A 22,801-nucleotide genomic window follows, 5' to 3' on the forward strand; every position below is an offset into this window, starting at 1 on the left:
TGCCTTCTGAAGCCTCGGCCACTCCCTCTCAGTTAATGCTCACACTCTTTCTCCCCACTCCCTCAGTTAATGCTGACACGGTCAGTGTTAGATGTGGCTCAGTGGGTAGCATCTTCACCTCTGAGCCAGAAGGTTGGGGGTTCAAGTCCCACTCCAGAGACACACTCAAGCACAAAAATCTAGGCCAACATTCCACAGGAGTATTGCAATGTCTGAGGTGCTGTCTTTTGGATGAAATGTTAAACAGAGGCCCGGTCTGTTCTCCCAAGTGGTCACAAAAAAAATCCCATGGCACTATTTCGAAGAAGAGCAGGGGAGTTATCCCCGGAGTTCTGACCAATATTTATCGCTCAATCAACATAACAAAAAACAGATTATCTGGTCATTATCACATTGCTGTTTGTGCGTAAATTGGCTGCTACATTTCGCTCATTGCAACAGTGACTACACGTCAAAAAGTATTTCATTGGCTGTAAAGCACTTTGAGAGGTCCGTAGTTTGTGAAAGGCGCTATATAAATGAAAGTCTTTCTTTCTTCCCCTCCCCAATCCTTCTCGGTTTCCAGCTTCTGCCCCTTCCTCTTCATTACCATCTATTCCCAGCTGCTACTTGCTCCCGCTTTGCCCTGGGCTTGGTGACTGAGGCTCTCAAATAGTTTGCACTGCCCACGCAACACTGCTCCGAGGGCTGGCATTTACACTGTGAAGGAGTCTGATGACTTTAAATATCATTCTTCCATTGCAAGCAGCAGCCTGTCTAATCATTCCATCTTCTAAACACATACATTTATTTACATTGAGCAAGGAACAATACTGCGCCTGCCAGAATATCAACTTTGTCTGACATGTTCAGGCCTAAATAAAGGGACAGAGACCAAGGCTGGAGAACTTCACAATTAATTCAGGGTATTTACATTACAGCCTCAATCAGAGTCTAAAACAGAGACGGATAGCCACTCTCTGCTACTAGTAACATGTTTCTGTCTGTGTTATTCAATTCTACAGTCTAAATATCCTACATATCTAATCTTTCAATGTCTATACCTCCATTTCCAATCTCTGTGTATCACTCCCTCCATCTGAAATTCCTCAATTCTCAGCCTGTCTCTTCCTCCATCCCTATCTTCCATGGCTCAATCCTTCAGTCTCCAATCCTTCAATGTGCCTGTCCCTTGCTCTTCAGTCTTTAATACGGCTATCTCACCATCTCCCCTTGTGTGGCTATTCTTGTGTGGGTACCTGCCCATCTCCAATCTCTCAGTGTGTGTTTTATGCCATCTACTATTCTTCAATATATCCCTTCCACCTTCCCAAATCTTCATTCCACCTCCAATCCTTTATTGCGTGTCTCTCTGCATCTCCAATCTTTACAATGTCTATCCCTCCATCTCCAGTGTCTTGGTGTGTTGATCCCTTCATCTTCAAAAAGGCTAATGGAATGTTGAAATAAAAACAGAACATGCTGGAAACGCTCAACACGTCAGGCAGCATCTTTGGAGAGAAACAGAGTTAACGTTTCCTTCATCAGAACTGGAAAAGCTCACGGTGTAACTGATTCTTAAGGAAGTGCAAGAGGCAGTGAAAGGGGGAGGGGAGGAAAGAACAAAAGGGAAGTTCTGTGATAGGGTGGGAGGCAGGAGAGATTTGAGAGACAAAAGGGATGATGGGAAAAAGTGAGATGGTAATGGCACAAGCAGGGGAGTTATCCCCAGTGTCCTGGCCAACATTTATTCCTCAACCAACATAACAAAAAACAGATTATCTGGTCATTATCACATTGCTGTTTGTGGGAGCTTGCTGTGCACAAATAGCGGCTGCATTCCCCACATTACAGCGGTGACTACACTCCAAAAGTATGCCATTGGCTGTAAAGTGCTTTGAGAGGTCCGGTGGTCGTGAAAGGCACTATACAAATGCAAATCTTTCTTTCTTTCCAAGTTAGGAAGCAAAAGATGAGTGTAGATGGGGTGTAAATGGGGAAATCATCACCGGCTGCCACGGGAAAGAGAAAAAAAACAGGAGGTTTGTAAAAAAAAAGCAAGGGAAGGGAAAAAAAATATGAGCAGAGGTTCTGGTCTGAAATTGTTGAACTCAATGTTGAGTCCAGAAGGCTGTAAAGTGCCTGAACAAAAGATGAGGTGCTGTTCCTCGAGCTTGCATTGAGCTTTGTTGGAACAGTGCAGGAGGCCGAGGACAGAGAGGTCAGACTGGGAGTGGAGTGGAGAATTAAAGTGACAGGCGACCGGAAGCTCAGGGTCACGATTACGGACTGAATGGAGGTGTTCCACAAAGAATGTTGGCCTTTATCTCAAGGGATTGAAATACTAAAGTGAAGAAGTGATACTTCAGTTGTCCATAGCCTTGGTCAGACTCCATCTCGTGTACTGCTTTCAGTTTTGGGCACCACATCTTAGCAAAGATATATTGGCCATGGATTGGGTGCTGAACAGATTCACCAACATGATACTGGGGCTTAAATGACTAAATTATGAGGACAGGTTGCATAAATTTGGCTTGTATTCCCACGAGTTGAAAAGATCATGGGAAGATCTACTTGAAATGATAAAGGGATTTGATAGGGTAGATTAAGAGAAACTATTTTCTCTGATGGGTGAATCCAGAACAAGAGAGCATAACCTTAAAATTAGAGCTCGGCTATTTAGGAGTGAAATCAGGAAGCACTTTTCCCACACAAAGTGTAGTGGAAATATCGAACTTTCTCCCAAAAGGCTGTGGATGCTCGGGGCCAATTGAAATTTCCAAGACTGAGATCGATAGATTTTTGTTGGGTAAGGGTATCCATGGATACGGAGCAACGGCGGGTAAATGGAGTTGAGGTACATATCCTCCATGGTCTAATAGAATGGTAGAACAGGCTTGAGGGGCTGAATGGCCTCCCCCAGTGTTTTATGTTGAATCCACCAGTATGTCCTTTTGTGACAAAAATAGATTTTTGTCTGTGTTGAATTTTAACGTGTATGCTCCATTGCTGAAAACAGTGCATGAGGAGTTAATAAACCCAAAGTCACGCTCGGCGTTTATCAAAATAAAGCCATGAGCTCAGAGACCGAATAATCCAGTTGCTGTGAGCTTCAATGGTAGAAATTGCTAAGGAAAGCATAATTGAATATCGTAGGTGCTAAATGGTATTATTGGCTGCAGATCTCACATTCAAACATTTCTTTCCATTGTCTAAGATTGACTTTCTTTTTAATTTTGATAAGTGAATCAGTGTCCTTCATATTGGTGTCTTTTGTTTGGACAAGGTAGTCCCGAACACCTCAAGCAATTTGGTTTGGTTTGGTTCAGGATAGTGGGGTTGATTGACAACTTTGTCGAAGACCTTTGGAAGAGGATGGGGTTACTGATTGGCTTCTTGGATGGACAGCTCGGTAGCTGGGGGTCTCGGATGCTGGGATTATATTTGGACTTCAGTTGCTTAGTTTAAGAGTCAACTTCAGCTTCTCAAACAGCAGCGACATTCCGTGTTTAAGCTTTATAGTTCTCATCTACATGTTGCCCCTTGGCGACACCATCTGAAAACACTGCGTCAGTTTCCACATGTACGCTGACGACACCCAGTTCTACCTCACTACCACTTCTCTCGACCCCTCCACGGTCTCTAAATTGTCAGACTGCTTGTCCGACATCCAGTACTGGATGAGCAGAAATTTTGTCCAATTAAATATTGGGAAGACCAAAGACATTGTCTTTGGTCCCCGCCACAAACTGCGTTCCCTAGCCACAGACTCCATCCCTCTCCCTAGCATCTGTCTGAGGCTGAACCAGACTGTTCACAATCTAGGTGTCATATTTGACACTGAAATGAGCTTCCAGCCACATATCCGCGACATAACTAAAACCGCCTATTTCCACCTCCGTAACATCGCCCGTCTTCATCCCTGCCTCAGTTCATCTGCTGCTGAAACCCTCATTCATACCTTTATTACCTTTAGACTTGACTACTCCAACGCACTCCTGGCTGGCCTCCCAAATTCTACTGCACATAAACTTGAGGCCATCCAAAACTTGGCAGCCCATGTCCTAACTCGCACCAAGTCCTGCTCACCTATCACCCCTGTGCTCGTTGACCTACATTGGCTTCCGGTTAAGCAACGCCTGGATTTCAAAATTCTCATCCTTGTTTACAAATCACTCTGTGGCCTCGCCCCTCCCTATCTATGTAATCTCCTTCAGCCCCACAATCCCCGAGATTTCTGAGCTCCTCAAATTCTGCCCTCTTGAGCATCACTGATTATAATTGCTCAACCATTGGTGGCTGTGCTTTCAGCTGCCTGGGCCCCAAGCTCTGTAACTCCCTCACGAAACCTCTCCACCTCTCTATCCTCCTTTAAAACGCTCCTTAAAACTTATCTCTTTGGCCAAACTTTTGGTCACCTGTCGTTATTTTGTCTTTGTGACTCGGTGTCAAATTTATTTGTTTTGTCTTAAAACATTCCTGTGAAGCACCTTGGGACATTTTACTACATTAATGGCGCTACATAAATAAAAGTTGTTGTTGTTGTGCCAACCAGCAGAACAGTTTGGTTGATTTGAGGCTGTTAAGAACGTAAGAGTTGGGAGCAGAAGTAGACCACTCGGCCCTTCGAGCATGCTCCTCCATTCAATAAGATCATGGCTGATCTTCTACCTCAACTCCACTTTCCTGCACTATCCCCATAATATCCCAAAATCTATCGCTGTCTGTCTGAGGATCCACAGCTCTCTCGGGTAGAAAATTCCAAAGATTCACAACCCTCTGAGTTAAGAAATTTGTCTTCATCTCAGTCCTAAATGACTGTCCCCTTTTCTGAGACTATGACTCCTAGTTCTGGGCTCCCCAGCCCAGGGAAGTATCCTCCCAGCATCTACCCTGTCAAGCCCTTTAAGAATTTTACATGCTTCAATGTGATCACTTCTCATTATTCTAAACTCTTGGGAATATAGGCCTAGTCTACTCAATCTCTCCTCATAGAACAATCGCCTCATCTCAGGAATCAGTCGAGTGAACCTTCGTTGCACTCCCTCTTAGGCAAGAATATCCTTCCTTAGGTAAGAAGACCAAAACTGTACACGGTACTCCAGCTGTGGTCTCAGAAGGCCCTATATAATTGTAGTAAGACTTCTTTACTCATATACTTCAATCCATTTGTAATAAAGGCCAACATACCATTTGCTTTTCTAATTGCTTGTTGTACCTGCATGTTAACTTTATATGATTGGTGTACAAGGACACCCAGGTCCCCCTGAATAGCAGCATCTCCAAATCTCTCACCATTGAAAAATATTCTGCTTTTCTATTGTTCCTACCATTCAAACATTTCCTTCACAACATAAATGTATCTCGTTTTAAAGTGCATAGCAGTGATGTCCAATACATTAGCCACTAGCCACATGTGGCTAACTGGGAATCCAGATGTGTCCAATGAATAATAGACACCATTGTTGGGCATGTGACTGCAATACTCATTCACACAGCATATGCACATATACTTTAACCTTTTTGTGCATTTGTTGGTAAAATGATGAGACAAAATATCTCCAATCTTTCGATGTATCTATCCCTCAATTTCCAATCCTTCTCTGTATGTCGAGTGCTATTTTATACCCTTTCAACTCTAAATTTTTCAGCTGAAGTTTTGGTAAAAATTAGCAAGTCCCTCTCTTAACCTTCACAGAAAACCAATTAAGCATTTGTACTTACTTTGGGACATAACTCTGACTGCAGCTAATTTTTTAACTCCTTGTGACAGGCGACTGAATTAAAAGAACCTCTACAAAACTAAAACACGATCAAACTGCTTCACTTTGGCACAATTCCATCTTAAAACTTCCAGTGCACTTTCCATCTGCCTCAAGTCCTTCATCTCTAACGTTTCAGTGTGATGCCCCCGACTCTTGATAACCAATCCTTTAGTGCATTTAACCCACAGCCCAAAATTCGCGGTGCCTGATTTGGGAAAATGTCTTTAACTGGACAGCTAGGGTGGAATTTGGGGTGAGATCGGACTTTTTACTGGGAATTGTGATTGAATTGGACACGGGTGAATTATAATGCCATGAGAAAATACATTATCCAGCATCCAGTGAAATGGATAGGCACAGGGGCACCCGAGTGGGATGGGCCCCAGTTACATCCAACGCTCAAAAGGTCGGTCATGGAATTCCTGGGTTCACTACCTTAAACCTTTGGTGTGCTCCTCCCTCAGTATTATTAAAATTAATTCATGGGATGTGGGTGTCTCTGGCAAGGCCGGCATTTATTGCCCATCCCTAATCGCCCTTGAGAAGGTGGTGGTGAGTCACCTATTGAAACGCTGCAGTCCGTGTGGTGAAGGTGCTCTCACAGTGCTGTTAGGGAGGGAGTTCCAGGATTTTGACCCAGCGACGATGAAGGAATGGCGATATATTCCCAAGTCAGCATGGTGTGTAACTTGGAGGGGAACGTGGAGATGATGGTGTTCCCATGCACCTGCTGCCCTTGTCCTTCTAGGTGGTAGAGGTCATGGGTTTGGGAGGTGCTGCTGAAGAAACCTTGGTGAGTTGCTGCAGTGCATCTTGTAGATGGTACACACTGCAGCCATGGTGTTGTTGGAGCTGCACTGTCCAGGCAACTGGAGAGCATTCTATCACACTCCTGACTTGTGCCTTGGAAATGGTGGAAAGGCTTTTGGGAGTCAGGAAGTGAGTCACTCGCCACAGAATACCCAGCCTCTGACCTGTTCTTGTAGCCACAGTATTTATATGACTACTCCAGTTAAGTTTCTGGTCAACGGTGACCCCTATGATGTTGATGGTGGGGGCATTCGACGATAGTAATTGAATGTCAAGAGGAGTTGGTTAAGCTCCCACTTGTTGGAGATGGTCATTGCCTGGCACTTGTGTGGTGTGAATTTTACAGTCGGAGGAGCCACAGGAGTGGGAACGGGAGGTCAAGGCCTATAAAAAGGCCAGCAGCAGTTGGGAGGAGCCAGCTGGTGCAGGGACAAAAAGTTTAAAAAAAATCAAAATCGAAGTGTGACATCACAGCCAAGCGGATAAGTGATTGGCTGGTGGACTGATGAGTATTTTTCTTTTCTTATTCTTTTTCTTTTCAGTAGGTATTGTTGTAAGTCGGATCTGCCAGTAAATATATGTGATCTTTATTATCTAAGGAGAGCCCGTCAATTAAATCGACTGTTTGCTGAGTAGCGGCTGGGTGTGTTGTGCTAAGGTTCAGAGTTCAGTTCTACTTGATAGTTGCGAGTGTAACTAGCGGGATGGCAGTGCAGCTCAGTCCCGTGGATTGCACATCCTGCGGCATGTGGGAAGTCCTGGACGCTTCGTGCAGCTGGGACGACCACATGTGCAGGAGGTGTCTCCAGCTGCACCAACTCGAGCTCCATGTTTTGGAGCTTGAGCGGCGGCTGGAGTCACTGCGTTGCATCCGTGAGACTGAGAGCTACGTGGATAGCACGTTTCTAGAGGTGGTCACCCCGCAGCTTAAGAGTGTGCAGGCAGATAGGGAGTGGGTGACCGCCAGACAGAGGAGGAGGACTAGGCAGGTAGTGCAGGAGTCCAGAGAGTCCATCTTGCTCTCCAACCGGTACTCTGTTCTGAGTACTGGTGAGGGCGATGGTGGCTCCGGGGAGTGAAGCCAGAGCCAAGTCCACAGCACCTCGGGTGGCTCAGCTGCACAGTGGGGGAGGAAGAAGAATGGAAGAGCTGTAGTGGTATGGGATTCAATAGTCAGTGGAGCAGACAGCCATTTCTGCGGCCGCAGACGTGACTCCAGGATGGTATGTTGCCTCCCTGGTGCCAGGGTCAAGGATGTCACTGAGTGGCTGCAGGGCATTCTGGGGGAGAGGGTGAACAGCCAGAGGTCGTGGTCCACATCAGTACCAATGACAGGTAGGAAGATGGATGAGGTCCTGCAGGCAGAGTTCAGGGAGTTAGGAGAGAGATTAAAAAGCAGGACTTCAAAAGGTAGTAATCTCCAGATTACTCCCAGTGCCACAAGCTAGTGAATACAGAAATAGGAAGATAGAGCAGATGAAAATGTGGCTGAAATGATGGCGCAGGTGGAAGGGCTTTAGTTTCCTGAGGCATTGGGACCGCTTCTGAGGGAGGTGGGACCTGTACAAGCCGGATGGGTTGCACCTCAACAGAGCCAGAACCAATATCCTTGCGGGGGGGGGGGAATGTGGGGGGGTGGTTTGCTCATGCTGTTGGGGAGGGTTTAAACTAGCTTGGCAGGGGGATGGGTGTTATATATGTAAACTTGTATTTACTCTGTACAGCCACCAGGCTCCTCCCCTGCAGTACCAAGGGATCCCATAATCCCTTGGGAGCACAGATATTTCAGGAGGCTTCACAGGTTGGAGAGGCACTCTGGAGACTTGCAATAAAAGACTAAGGTCACATTGTACTTTGAGCTCACAGTGTTCAGTCTGACTCTTTCTCCATACACAACAACTGGCGACGAGATACCGATAGTGAACCCAAAGATGCAGAGAACAGTGGGAATCCTGGAGAAATTCTCGGAGGGAGATGATTGGGAAACTTTTGTGGAGCGACTCGACCAATACTTCGTGGCCAACGAGCTAGATGGGGAAGAGAGCACTGCCAAACGAAGGGCGATCCTCCTCACCATCTATGGGGCACCAATGTATGGCCTCATGAAGAATCTTCTCACTCCAGCGAAACTCACGGAGAAATCGTACGACGATTTGTGTACGCTGCTCCGAGAGCAGTTGAACCCAAAGGAAAGCGTTCTGATGGAGAGGTATTGGTTCTACACCTACAAAAGGTCTGAAGGCCAGGAAGTGGCGAGTTATGTCGCCAAGCTAAGACGCCTTGCAGGACATTGCGAATTTGAAGGACATTTGGAGTACATGCTCAGAGACTTGTTCATACCTGACATTGGCTATGAAACCATACTTCGCAAACTTTTGACTGTAGAGACCCCAACCTTGAGTAAGGCCATAGCGATAGCCCAGGCGTTCATTGCCACCAGTAACAATACAAAGCAAATCTCTAAGCACACAAATGCTGCTACAAGTACTGTGAACAAAGTGATGTTGTTTTTGAATCGTAACGTACAGGGCAGGTCACACATATCTGCAGGACACGTCTCAGAGTCCACCATCAAGGGTGATGAATGCAAGGTCATCAACACTTTGTTGGCGCTGCGGTGGTAATCATCATTTCCATTCATGCCGATTCAAAGAATACGTTTGCAAGGGCTGTGGAACAATGGGACACCTCCAATGAGTGTGCAGGCGAGCTGCAAAGCCTATTAAACCTGCAACCCACCATATTGCAGAGGAGGACAGATCCACGGAGGATCACGACGAACCAGAGCCTCAGATCGAAGAGGCAGAGGTACATGGGCTGCACACATTCACCACGAATTTTCCCCTGATAATGCTGAATGTTGAACTAAATGGACTCCCAGTGTCAATGGAGCTGGACACGGGCACGAGCCAGTCCATCATGGGCAAAAAGACTTTCGAAAGGTTGTGGTGCAGCAATGCCTCAAGGCCAGTCTTAACTCCAGTTCGCACGAAACAAAGAACTTACACGAAAGAACTGATACCTGTAATCGGCAGTGCTACCGTAAAGGTCTCCTACGACGGAGCGGTGCACAAGCTACTACTCTGGGTGGTACCGGGCGATGGTCCCACGATGCTCGGCAGGAGCTGGCTGGGTAAGATATCCTGGAACTGGGATGACATCCGAGCGCTATCACCCGCTGACGACACTTTGTGTGCCCAGGTCTGAAACAAATTTCCTTCGCTGTTCGAACCAGGCTTCGGGAAATTCCAAGGAGCAAAAGTGCAGATCCATCGAATTCTGGTGGCGTGACCCATCCATCACAAGGCAAGAGCAGTACTGTACATGATGATCGAAAGGGTAGAGATCAAGCCAGACCGGCTGCAAAGAGAGGGCATAATTTCCCCGATCGAGTTCAACAAGTGGGCCAGTCCTATTGTCCAAGTCCTCAAAGGAGACGGCACTGTCAGAATCTGTGGCGATTACGAAGTAACTATCAATTGTTTCTCCCTGCAGGACCAATAACCACTACCAAGGCCGACAACCTCTTTGCAATGCTGGCGGGAGGAAATATGTTCAGAAGCTGGATCTGATTTCAGCCTACATGATGCAGGAACTGGAGGAATCATCGAAGGCCCTCACCTGCATCAACATGCACAAAGGTCTTTTTGTTTATAACAGATGCCCGTTTGGAATCTGTTTGGCGGCAGCGGTATTCAAGACAAACATTGAAAGTTTACTGAAGTCAGGACGAAATCTTGGTCACAGGTCGGAACACAGTCGAACATCTGCAGAACCTGGAGGAGGTTCTTAGTCGGCTCAACCGTGTGGGGCTCAGGTTAAAATGCTCGAAGTGCGTTTTCCTGGCACCTGAAGTGGAGTTCCTGTGAAGGAGGATTGCGGCGGATGGTATCAGGCCCACCAACGCGAAGACGGAGGCAATCGAGAACGCACCGAGGCCACAGAACGTGACGGAGCTGCGGTTGTTTTTGGGACTCCTGAACTACTTTGGTAATTTCTTACCAGGTCTCAGCACAGTGTTAGAACCACTGCACGTCTTACTATGAAAAGGGGATGAATGGGTTTGGGGCAAAATCCAAGAAAATGCCTTTGTAAAAGCGAGAAAATTGTTGTGCTCAAACAAATTGCTTGTGTTGTAGGATCCATGTAAGCGTTTGGTACTAGCATGTGATGTCGGCTGTGTATTGCAACAAGCTAATGACTTCAGGAAACTGCAACCGGTTGGTTATGCATCCAGGAGTCTGTCTAAGGCTGAGAGAGCCGACAGCATGATTGAGAAAGAAGCGTTAGCATGTGTTTATGGGGTAAAGAAAATGCATCAATACCTGTTTGGACTAAAATTCGAATTGGAAACTGACCATAAGCCACAGGCCAGGCACAGAAAACTGCACCGATGCTCTCAGTAGGCTGCCATTGCCCACCACGGGGGTGGAAATGGTGCAGCCCGCAGATCTAGCCATGGTTATGGAAGCATTTGAGAGTGAGCAATCACCCGTCACTGCACAGCAGATCAAAACCTGGACAAGCCAGGACCCCTTATTATCTCTAGTTAAAAGCTGTATGCTTTACGGGAGCTGTTCCAGTGTCCCAGTGGAAATGCAGGAAGAGATAAAGCCGTTCCAGTGGCGCAAAGATGAAATGTCTACACAGGCATACTGTCTTCTGTGGGGCAATCGAGTAGTGGTCCCCAAGAACGGCAGAGACACCTTCATCAATGACCTCCACAGTACCCACCCAGGCATTGTAATGATGAAAGCGATAGTCAGATCCCACGTGTGGTGGCCCGGTATCGAGGCAGACTTAGAGTCCTGCGTTCACAGATGAAATACATGCTCGCAGTTAAGCAATGTACCCAGGGAGGTGCCGCTATGTTTATGGTCTTGGCCCTCCAAACCGTGGTCTAGGGTACACGTCGACTATGTAGGCCCGTTCTTGGGTAAAATGTCCCTTGTGGTGGTAGACGCGTACTCCAAGTGGATTGAATGTGAGATAATGTCGGCTAGCACGTCCACTGCCACTACTGAAAGCCTGCGGGCCACGTTTGCCACACATGGCCTACCCGATGTCCTGGTGAGCGACAACGAGCCATGTTTTACCAGTGCTGAGTTCAAAGTATTCCTGACCTGTAACGGAATCAAACATGTCACATCTGCCCCGTTTAAACCAGCGTCCAATGGTCAGGCAGAGAGAGCAGTGCATACCATCAAGCAAGGCTTGAAGAGGGTAACTGAAGGCTCACTGCAGACTCACCGATCGCGTTCTGCTTAGCTACCGCACAAGTCCCCACTCACTCACTGGGATCCCACCTGCTGAACTGCTCATGAAAAGAGCACTCAAAGAGGGGAGTAGGGTGTTTCGGGTCAAACTTTCAAATGGACTCATTCACCGGAAACACTTGGACCAAATCAAATTCAGATTCACGGACTATCCTGAGCAACCCACATTGGACCCTACCTTTTTTGATCCCCCAACACACACACCAGTGGCAACCGGCATCAAGGTTGACCACGAAGCAGAACCCATCATCCATAGCAGCCCAGCAGGGCCCAACACACCAGGCAGCCCAGCAAGGCCAGCTGCACAGCAGCCCAGTGAGGGCCCAACAAATGATTCAACAACACCAGCTTTCACACCGAGCCGATCAACCAGGGCAAGAAAGGCCCCAGATCGACTCATATTGTAAATAGTTACACTATTGACTTTTGCGGGGGTGGTTGGGGGGGTGGGGTGGGGGGTGGGGAGTCTTGTTATATATGTAAACTTGTATTTACTTTGTACAGCCACCAGAGGGCTCATCCCCTGGAGTCCCAAGGGATCCCATTATCCCTTGGGAGCATAGGTATTTAAGGAGGCTTCACAGGTTGGAGAGGCATTCTGGAGACCTGCAAAAAAAGACTAAGGTCACACTTTACTTTGAGCTCACAGTGTTCAGTCTGACTCTTTCTCCATATACAACAATGGGAACCTGAAAATAGATTCAGTAGGGAGGGGAGTAAAGATGGAATTAGAAAGGAAAAATAAAGAAAGTGAGTTTGCAGGAGAGAGGAAACAAGCAGGAAAAAAGGCACTTTGTCTAAATGCACGTAGCATTTGCAACAAAATAGATGAGTTGACAGCACAAATTGAGACAAATGGGTATGATGTGATAGCCATTACAGATATGTAGTTTCAAGGTACCAGGACTGGGAATTAAATATTCAGGGGAACTTGACAATCTGGAAGGGTTAGACAGAAAGGAAAAGGAGGTGAGGTAGCTTTATTGATAAAGGATGGAATCACTGCAATAGTAAAAAATGATATTGGCTCAAATGATACTTAAGGAGGTGGCCTTGGAAATAGCGGATGCATTGAGTACTTAAGGAGGTGGCCTTGGAAATAGCGGATGCATTGACAGTCATTTTCCAACATTCCATTGACTCTGGAGGGTAGCCAATGTAACCCCACTTTTTAAAAAAGGAGGGAGAGAGAAAACAGGGAATTATAGACCGGTCAGCCTGACCTCAGTAGTGGGTAAAATGATGGAATCAATTATTAAGGATGTCATAGCAGCGCATTTGGAAAATGGTGACATGATAGGTCCAAGTCAGCATGGATTTGTGATCGCTTCTCGGCCTTTTGGCTAAGATCATGCGTAACTGACCTGACAGGGGAGTAACCATGACCCCAAAGTGGTTCTCCCTGGATCAAGAAGGTGGTTCTCCTATCCTTTTTGGAAATTGGAGGTGGGTGGGGTGGCTTGACCCATCCACCTCCACGGAGGTGTGTGGGGGCCTGACCCATCCACCTCCATGGCACGAACCTGGTATTGCAGTACTTCCAGGAATGGTGCAGTGGCTCTAGGCCTTTTGGCTAAGAGCATTGGCGCAGAGTGATCCTTGATGTGTGCTAGGTGACCTCTGGCATTTGTGATTTGACAAAGAATTGGAAAGATTGTCTATGAATTAAAAAAAAAAATCCACCTCCACGGAGGTGTGTGGGGGGCCTGACCCATCCACCTCCATGGCACGAACCTGGTATTGCAGTACTTCCAGGAACGGTGCAGTGGCTCTAGGCCTTTTGGCTAAGAGCACTGGCGCAGAGTGATCCTTGATGTGTGCAAGGTGACCTCTGGCATTTGTGATTTGACAAAGAATTGGAAAGATTGGCAACGGAAAAAAAAAGAAAAAAAATGGATTTGTGAAAGGGAAATCATGCTTGACAAATCTTCTGGAATTTTTTGAGGATGTTTCCAGTAAAGTGGACAAAGGAGAACCAGTTGATGTGGTATATTTGGACTTTCAGAAGGCTTTCGACAAGGTCCCACAAAAGAGATTAGTGTGCAAAGTTAAAGCACATGGGATTGGGGGTAGTGTGCTGACGTGGATTGAGAACTGGTTGTCAGACAGGAAGCAAAGAGTAGGAGTAAATGGGTACTTTTCAGAATGGCAGGCAGTGACTAGTGGGGTACCGCAAGGTTCTGTGCTGGGGCCCCAGCTGTTTACATTGTACATTAATGATTTAGACGAGGGGATTAAATGTAGTATCTCCAAATTTGCGGATGACACTAAGTTGGGTGGCAGTGTGAGCTGCGAGGAGGATGCTATGAGGCTGCAGAGTGACTTGGATAGGTTAGGTGAGTGGGCAAATGCATGGCAGATGAAGTATAATGTGGATAAATGTGAGGTTATCCACTTCGGTGGTAAAAACAGAGAGACAGACTATTATCTGAATGGTGACAGATTAGGAAAAGGGAAGGTGCAACGAGACCTGGGTGTCATGGTACATCAGTCATTGAAGGTTGGCATGCAGGTACAGCAGGCGGTTAAGAAAGCAAATGGCATGTTGGCCTTCATAGCGAGGGGATTTGAGTACAGGGGCAGGGAGGTGTTGCTACAGTTGTACAGGGCCTTGGTAAGGCCACACCTGGAGTATTGTGTACAGTTTTGGTCTCCTAACTTGAGGACGGACATTCTTGCTATTGAGGGAGTGCAGCGAAGATTCACCAGACTGATTCCCGGGATGGTGGGACTGACCTATCAAGAAAGACTGGATCAACTGGGCTTGTATTCACTGGAGTTCAGAAGAATGAGAGGGGACCTCATAGAAACGTTTAAAATTCTGACGGGTTTAGACAGGTTAGATGCAGGAAGAATGTTCCCAATGTTGGGGAAGTCCAGAACCAGGGGTCACAGTCTGAGGATAAGGGGTAAGCCATTTAGGACCGAGATGAGGAGAAACTTCTTCACCCAGAGAGTGGTGAACCTGTGGAATTCTCTACCACAGAAAGTAGTTGAGGCCAATTCACTAAATATATTCAAAAGGGAGTTAGATGAAGTCCTTACTACTCCGGGGATCAAGGGGTATGGCGAGAAAGCAGGAAGGGGGTACTGAAGTTTCATGTTCAGCCATGAACTCATTGAATGGCGGTGCAGGCTGGAAGGGCTGAATGGCCTGCTCCTGCACCTATTTTCTATGTTTCTATGTTTCTATGATAAGGGTTTTGAAACAGTTTCGGTGGCGATAAGGATCAATAAGGGGAAAAAGTCACTGGTGGGCTTCGTCGATAGGCCCCATAACAGTAACAACTCTGTTGGTCGGAACATAAACCAGGAAATAGTGGGGGCTTGTGAAAAGGGAACAGCAATAACCTCCATATTGATTGGACAAATCAAATTGGTCAGGGTAGCCTTGAGGAGGAGTTCAAAGAGTGCATACGACGGGTTCCTTGAGCAGTATGTAACGGAACCAACAGGGAGCAGGCTATCTTAGATCTGGTCCTGTGTAATGAAACTGTTTATTAATCCTATCTCCTAGTAAAGGATCCCCTCGGAATGAGTGATCATAGCATGATTGAATTTCAAATTCAGATGGAGGGTGAGAAAGTTGGATCTCTACCCAGCGTACTAAGCATAAATAAAGGAAACTATGAAAGTATGAAAGCAAAGTTGGGTAACGTGGACTGGGAAATAGATTAAAGTGTAGGACGGTTGATGAACAGTGGTGTACATTTAAGGAGATATTTCACAACTCTCAAGAAAAATATATTCCAGTGTGGAGGAAAGCGTGTAAGAGAAAAGATAGCCATCCGTGGCTAACAAAAGAAATAAAGGAAGGTGTCCAATTAAAAACAAGGGCATACAAAGTGGCCAAAACTAATGGAATGGCAGAAGACTAGGAAGCTTTTAAAAGCCAGCAAAGAAAGACTAAAAAAGTGATTTAAGGGAAGATAGACGATGAAAGTAAACTAGCACAAAATATAAAAAACACATAGCAAGAGTTTCTATCGGTATATAAAAAGGAAAAGAGTGGCTAAAGTAAATGTTGGTCCCTTAGAGGATGAGACTGGGAAACTAGTAATGGGTAACATGGAGACGGCAGAATCTCTGAACAAATATTTTGTATCAGTCTTTACGGTAGAGGACACTAACAATATTTCAACAAGGGGCTATAGTGAGGGAGGAACTTAACACAATAACAATCACTAAGGAGGTGATACTCAGTAAGATAATGGGACTAAAAGCAGATAAATCTCCTGGACCTGATGGCTTGCATCCTAGGGTCTTAAGAGAAGTAGCGGCAGGGATAGTGGATGCATTGGTTGTAATTTACCAAAATTCCCTGGATTCTGGGGAGGTCCCAGCAGATTGGAAAACTGCAGTTGTAACGCCCCTATTTAAAAAAGACAAAAAGCAGGAAACTATAGACCAGTTAGCCTAACATCTATGGTTGGGAAAATGTTGGAGTCCATTATTAAAGAAGCAGTAGCAGGACATTTGTAAAAGCAAAATTCGGTCAGGCAGAGTCAGCATGGATTTATGAAGGGGAAGTCACGTTTGACAAATTTGCTGGAATTCTTTGAGGATGTAACGAGCAGGGTGGATAAAGGGGAACCAGTGGATGTGGTGTATTTGGACTTCCAGGAGGCATTTGACAAGGTGCCACATAAAAGGTTACTGCACAAGATAAATGTTCATGGGGTTGGCGGTAGTATATATTAGCATGGATAGAGGATTGGCTAACTAACAGAAAACAGATAGTCAGGATAAATAGTTCATTCTCTGGTTGGCAACCAGTAACTAGTGGGGTGCCACAGGGATCAATGCTGGGGCCCCAACTATTTACAATCTATATTAACAACTTGGAAGAAGGGACTGAGTGTAACGTAGCTAAGTATGCTGATGAAACAAAGATGGTAGGAAAAGCAATGTGTGAGGAGGACACAAAAAATCTGCAAAAGGACATAGACAGGCTAAATGAGTGGTGTAGAATTTACCAATATCTCGCAAAGATTCCAGGTACCTTTCACCTACAGAGGAGAAAAATCCCTTTCTGGGCTTTTAAAATGAGTTTAAAGGGGCAGACGAAGCCTGCGGGGGATAAAAGGGGATGCATTCATGGAGACCCCCCAGTGTTTGGACTCATAAGAAAGGGTATTCAAAATGGACCTAAATTACAGAAGCTTGAGATCCCTTAAACATCTATGGCAAGGAGCATATCAATTTTAAGATTCTACAACATTTTGGCTGCGAAAAATAGTTACCAAATACAGGAGGTGGGGCCAAATTCGTGCATTAAGGACCCCAGGCTATTCACCCTCTAATCGAATTACCCAATCACACCTTGCAGCATTCGCCACCCACAAACATGACTGTGGTAGGGTAACGGGGATGGAAGTTAATATAGTAAGGGACCCCATGACCCGACCACAAAAGCAATATAACTTCCCCAGGGAGGCAGAGGCAGACCTGACAATGGCACTGGGATCACTGGTAGAGCAAGGGGTGTTAAGACCGATAGCAACCCATGTGAACTCTCCACTGTGGCCGGTTAAGAAACGGGACAACTCATGGAGGGCCACCGTGGACTATCGAGTACTAAATAAGAATATCCCTGCCTGTGCACCCACTGTAGCAGCCGTAGTGGATCTCATAGGGAGTATTCCAGCATCCGCGACCACTTTCACGGTGCTGGACATTTCAAATGGGTTCTGGTCCATTCCTTTAAAACGGGAGGACCAGTACAAGTTCGCCTTTACCTTTAAGGGCCAACAATACACGTGGAACTGTCTTCCCCAAGGCTTCCACAACAGTCCCAGCATTTTTCACCAATGTATGGCGAACTGTTTAAAGGGCTTTAGCAGACCCCAGCAGTTGGTGCAGTATGTGGATGACCTGCTCCTGTTCACCGATCAGGGGGAGGAGCATGACCCATTGCTGGCCGAGCTACTGGAGCTGCTAAAAGAAGAAGGGTTTAAAGTAAACCCCAAGGCGACACAGATCGGCCAGAAGGAAGTCAAATTCCTGGGGCTGACTGTGCGTGCTGGGGAAAGGGCCATTGACAAGGCTAGAAGGGAGGCAGTACAAGAGTTACCAGCTCCCAACACAGTGACAGGGGTAAGATCCTTTCTAGGGCTCACCGGGTACTGCAGAGACTTCATTGAGGATTATGCAGCCACCGTAGCCCCTCTGCTCAGGCTCCTACACAAGGGTGTAGAGTGGGACTGGGATGAGGGTTGCGAGGCAGCATTTAATCAGCTCAAGAAGGACTTGCAGATCGCGCCAGCCTTGGGAGTGAAAGATGTAGGCAAGGAGTTTTTGCTGGAGGTGGCAGCCAACGGGGACAGTTTGAGCTCAGTGCTGCTTCAAGAGCGGCACGGCCAGCTGAGGCCGGTGGTTTACTCCTCCAGGATCCTCACAGATGTGGAGAAGGGGTACTCCAACTGTGAGAGACACCTCCTAGCCACACATTCGGCAGTGAAAAGATCCTTGATCTTCACGGGAGGGTCTCCTCTAACACTCCTAACCCACCACAGATGCTCCTAGATGGGAGGATTAAGGACGGGACAGTGAGCAGTGCTCGCAGCCAATCTAATCTATCCAGGGAAAGCCCACAGGTGCTCCATAGAAGGGGTATGGGAGGTAAACATTGGCCTTCGGGTGGGGTTACACCCTACAGGCCGGGACATCTACGTGGACGGGTCCAGCACGGTATCTGCTGGCGAGCGACTCACTGGGTGCGGAGTCTATGACCCAAGGGCAGTTATTGCCCTGGCAATCAAGTTCCCCAGCACCATGAGCGCCCAGCATGCTGAACTGTCCGCCGTAATGTACGTGGTGACCCACCCCGAGGAATTCTCTACCCCGTACACGATTTGCTCGGAGAGTATGTTCACCTGCAATTCATGTACGGAGTACCTGGCTATCTGGTCCCATCGCGGATACACGTCCGCTGACGGGAGACCCCTGGCAATCAAGCCCCTGCTGGAGAAAATCATGACAGCGGTGGGGGAAGAAGGAAAGGTCGACATACATAAGGTGAAGGCCCATTCAAAAACCGAACCCCGTGCAGAGGGAAACCAACAGGCTGACAAACTGGCCAAAGAAGGTGCCCGCACGGGAAAGTTCTGGGACCCCTATGACACCGGCCACATAGCAGCGGTCAAGAATAAGAACAGGGCAGTAGAGAGTACAGGAATAGCCTTGGCCCCGGACTTAAAAACAGTTCAGGCACAGGACCCAGTCCTGAAAGCTGTCCTGAACGCGCTAGCTAGAGGAGAGAGAGTAGAAGGTCCGTACGGCACAGCAGCCATTACCGTTAAGGAAGGTATGCTGTTTAAAGAGGGACAATGGGTCGTGCCACAGCAGCACCAGAGGGAATTCCTAAAACTGGCCCATGAGGGTCCAGGAGTGGGACACCCCGGGCCTGAGACCACCTGGCAACGGGTGGAACAGGCAGGATGGTGGTCGGGACTCAGGGAGGACGTCCGCGAGTTCTGTGCGAACTGCCTGGTGCGTGCTGCGAACAATCCTGACCCCCAGAAAAGGAAGGTGTCCCTAGGACACGTCAGGAGGGTAGAGGGACCATGGCAGTCATCCAAATTGACTACATCGGGCCCCTACCCACCGCCCAGGGAGGCTACAAATACTGCCTAGTCCTGGTGGACGTGTTCTCAAAATGGGTTGAAGCCTTCCCCTGCCGAACAGCCACCGCACTAGGGACAGCTAAGATTCTAGTGAGGGAAGTGTTCTCCCGGTGGGGACTCCCACAGTATGTGGAGTCGGACCAGGGGAGCCATTTCACCGGGCAGGTAATGCAGGCAACCCTTAAGGTGCTCGGCATTGAGGGGAAATGGCACGTTGCCCACAATCCACAGTCATCTGGTATTGTGGAGCGTTTAAACTGCACCATTAAAGAAAGGCTGCGGAAGGAAACGGGAGACTCACCCCAAAAGTGGGTGGAGGTCTTACCGTTGGTCCTAATGGGGATCCGAGCCAGTCAGTCAAAGAGCACCGGGTATTCCCCATACGAGCTAATGACTGGCCGGATCATGCGGACCCCCACCCATGTCCTAGCCCCGGTGCTCACAGAAGGTCAGCTCAGAGAGGTGAACCGGGACAGGTTTGTCAGGAACCTGTTTGAACACCTCAAACAGATTCACTGGCAGGCTGCTAGTAACATGGGCAGACAGCATCAGGGGAATCGATTGCTGCTGGAACCCAGCAAACACCACGAATTGGAGATAGGGGACCAGGTCATGGTGAGGAACTATGCTCGGGTCGGGGTTTTTGAAGCATTATATATGGGGCCATACAGCATTGTGGACAAGGCAAACCCGATGGTCTATGCCATAAAGCTGCCCCGCCGTACTAAGTGGTTCCACATCAACCAGTGCAAGCTGTACAACCCAGGGTCAGCCAAGCACAGAGGGCAGCCGGGAGCGGTGAACCGTCCTCAGGACAGGGACCCTCCGTTGGCCGCCCCCGACGGTGGAGGACCCACAGGGAATGTGGCAGGCTCAGAAACCGTGCCTATAGGGACGGTGAATCGCAGTACTGGAGGGGCTATCCCACCCATCGTTTTGGATTCGGACGCACCCCCAGCAACCCAAGCCCTGAGAAGGACCCTCCGTACACCACGGCCAAAGATACCGTGGTCACCGGCATCTGAGCCTCAGCAATTCTACCCTGGGAGAAGGGCAGCCCGACAGGAAAGGCCGAAGGTCAGAAGTACAGAGGCCGCTCAGAGTAGGGACCACCAGCCAGCCGCCTCCAGCAGTGAGGGTCTCACAGGGGCAGTAGCAACGAGCTGTCCCAGAGACAAGGGTCTACTGCTCACCGGCTGCGGGGAAACCCTAGCATCCAGGCGGCTATCAGGCCGCACAAGGCATGTGCCTGACAGGGACTAACCAGGCCACCCGGTGACGGGTGGCGGTTGTACATAGCTCTAATTTTAGTTTAAGGCAGCTGACTGCACCATTTTACATTTTAAGGTTAAGTTTAGAATTGAGGTTAATGTTGCAGTAATGTTTAGGTGATTATTTTGAGTTTGTCTTGTGTGTCAGCCAGCCTGAGAGCAGTTCTCAAGGGCAGGATCCAGACATTACCGGGTGATGGACAAACCTCAGGAGACCAATTGATGTTGTTTAATTTTAATCTATGTTTTTTTCCTTCTGTAATGTGGTTGTACGTTGCCTATATGCTGGTGAATATAATGTAACTGAAATTAAATGTAACTGTGCTGAAGTGCAATTGTAGTGATTGAACCCCCTCCAAGCTGGGAGGGTATAAATGTAAAAGGTTTGTACCTGTAAAGGGAAAAGTGTGCATCTATGGTGATGTTGCATAAGTGTAATGCATTTTGGGTATTAGTTTAGCTAATTTACGGGGAAGGTTATCTCTTGGGAGTCAGGAAATTTGCTCACCTCGAAGAATGATACCATAAGTGATATGGTATCACAGGGGGGAATGTAGAATTTACCAATATCTCGCAAAGATTCCAGGTACCTTTCCTCTGCAGAGGAGAAAAATCCCTTTCTGGGCTTTTAAAATGAGTTTAAAGGGGCAGACGAAGCCTGCGGGGGATAAAAGGGGATGCATTCATGGAGACCCCCCCCCCCCCCACCAGTGTTTGGACTCATAAGAAAGGGAATTCAAAATGGACCTAAATTACAGAAGCTTGAGATCCCCTAAACATCTATGGGAAGGAGCATATCAATTTTAAGATTCTACAACATTTTGGCTGCGAAAAAGAGTTACCAAATACAGGAGGTGTGGCCAATGTCTGAAGCAAATTTGTGCATTAAGGACCCCAAGCTATTCACCCTCTAATCGAATTACCTAATCAAGCACAATGGAAATCATGGTCATGAAACTGGACAATCCTAAAACAATGCAAAACCAGTGATAGCACATTCTCACACCCTAATCGAGTTACTGCTGACAAAGGAGACATTTGAAAATCAATGGACAGAACAGTTTGAACAGAGCCCAAGAGATTTGATGGAGGAGATAACGGAGCCTTTTTTGGGGGATGTATCTATTCCCCCAGTTTTACAAGGGAAAGGTAGCAGAACACAGAAACTAGCAGAACACAGGAGAGAAGCAGAACACAGACTAGCAGAACACAGAACGAAGCAGAGCACAGACTCGAAAGTAACACAGACAGACACAAGCAGCCGGAGTGAAGAAATGGAGTCATGAAGGAACCTACAAGAAATCGTCAAGGACCGACTGAGCACGAGGCTCACGAAATGGAAGGTTGTCAGCAACCAAATTGACAAACCTGGGCTACCACAACCAGCGAAATGACCAACCAAAACCAACTCAGCAAAAAACAAAGAATCGACATTTATTTCCACTCTACAATCTACTTCTGAATGGCCAACGGGTGAGAAATTACCTAAAGGGACTAACTAAAACCAAAGAAAGTGGGTACTTATCCCATACATCCGAAACGCAACTTACCGCCTCAACAGACGCACCCCAACTGAAGACTACGCAGTCCGAAGTCCTCTCCTCCGTCCGGGGTGCGGCTCGCCTGGAAGGCCAAGTGCAGCAAACCCCGAAATCGTGATTCACCGGCAACTGTCTAAAGGGATTGGTGAGCATAGCCCCTGAACACTCTGAGCTATAACTTAGTTAGTTAGGGGAATTGGGTGGGGGGAGGCTGGGATAACTTGTGTAAATGTATCTGCATTCTCCTCTTTACCCCATTTAGAGTTTAAGCTGTATTCTTTTCCCTACAGGCTGTAATTTGACATTTTATTCAATGTGTTGTACCCCTCAGTGTGTATTGGTCTGTGTATGTTATTAAAGGTGTGCCTTTTACTTCTTTTTAAACACAATAAAGCCATATCTGCTTCCTACCTTGAAACCAATTGTCTGTCCAAGTCTGTCACAGTCCCTTCAGTGTCTAGAACTAAGGGTGTGGGAGCGATTCGGAACCGCTCATATAAGGTCAGAAGGGAAAGCTGACCCCTGAAAACCACC

The 22,801-nt window shown here is 47.3% G+C and overlaps 1 pseudogene; it reads left to right on the top strand.

The window, feature by feature from the left end:
• The first annotated feature begins 13,153 nt into the window (after positions 1-13,153).
• LOC139276529 (U2 spliceosomal RNA) lies at positions 13,154-13,390 on the top strand (annotated as a pseudogene).
• Positions 13,391-22,801: the final 9,411 nt, after the last annotated feature.

The sequence above is a fragment of the Pristiophorus japonicus genome, chromosome 11 (assembly GCF_044704955.1).
Source record: "Pristiophorus japonicus isolate sPriJap1 chromosome 11, sPriJap1.hap1, whole genome shotgun sequence".
NCBI lineage: Eukaryota > Metazoa > Chordata > Chondrichthyes > Pristiophoridae > Pristiophorus > Pristiophorus japonicus.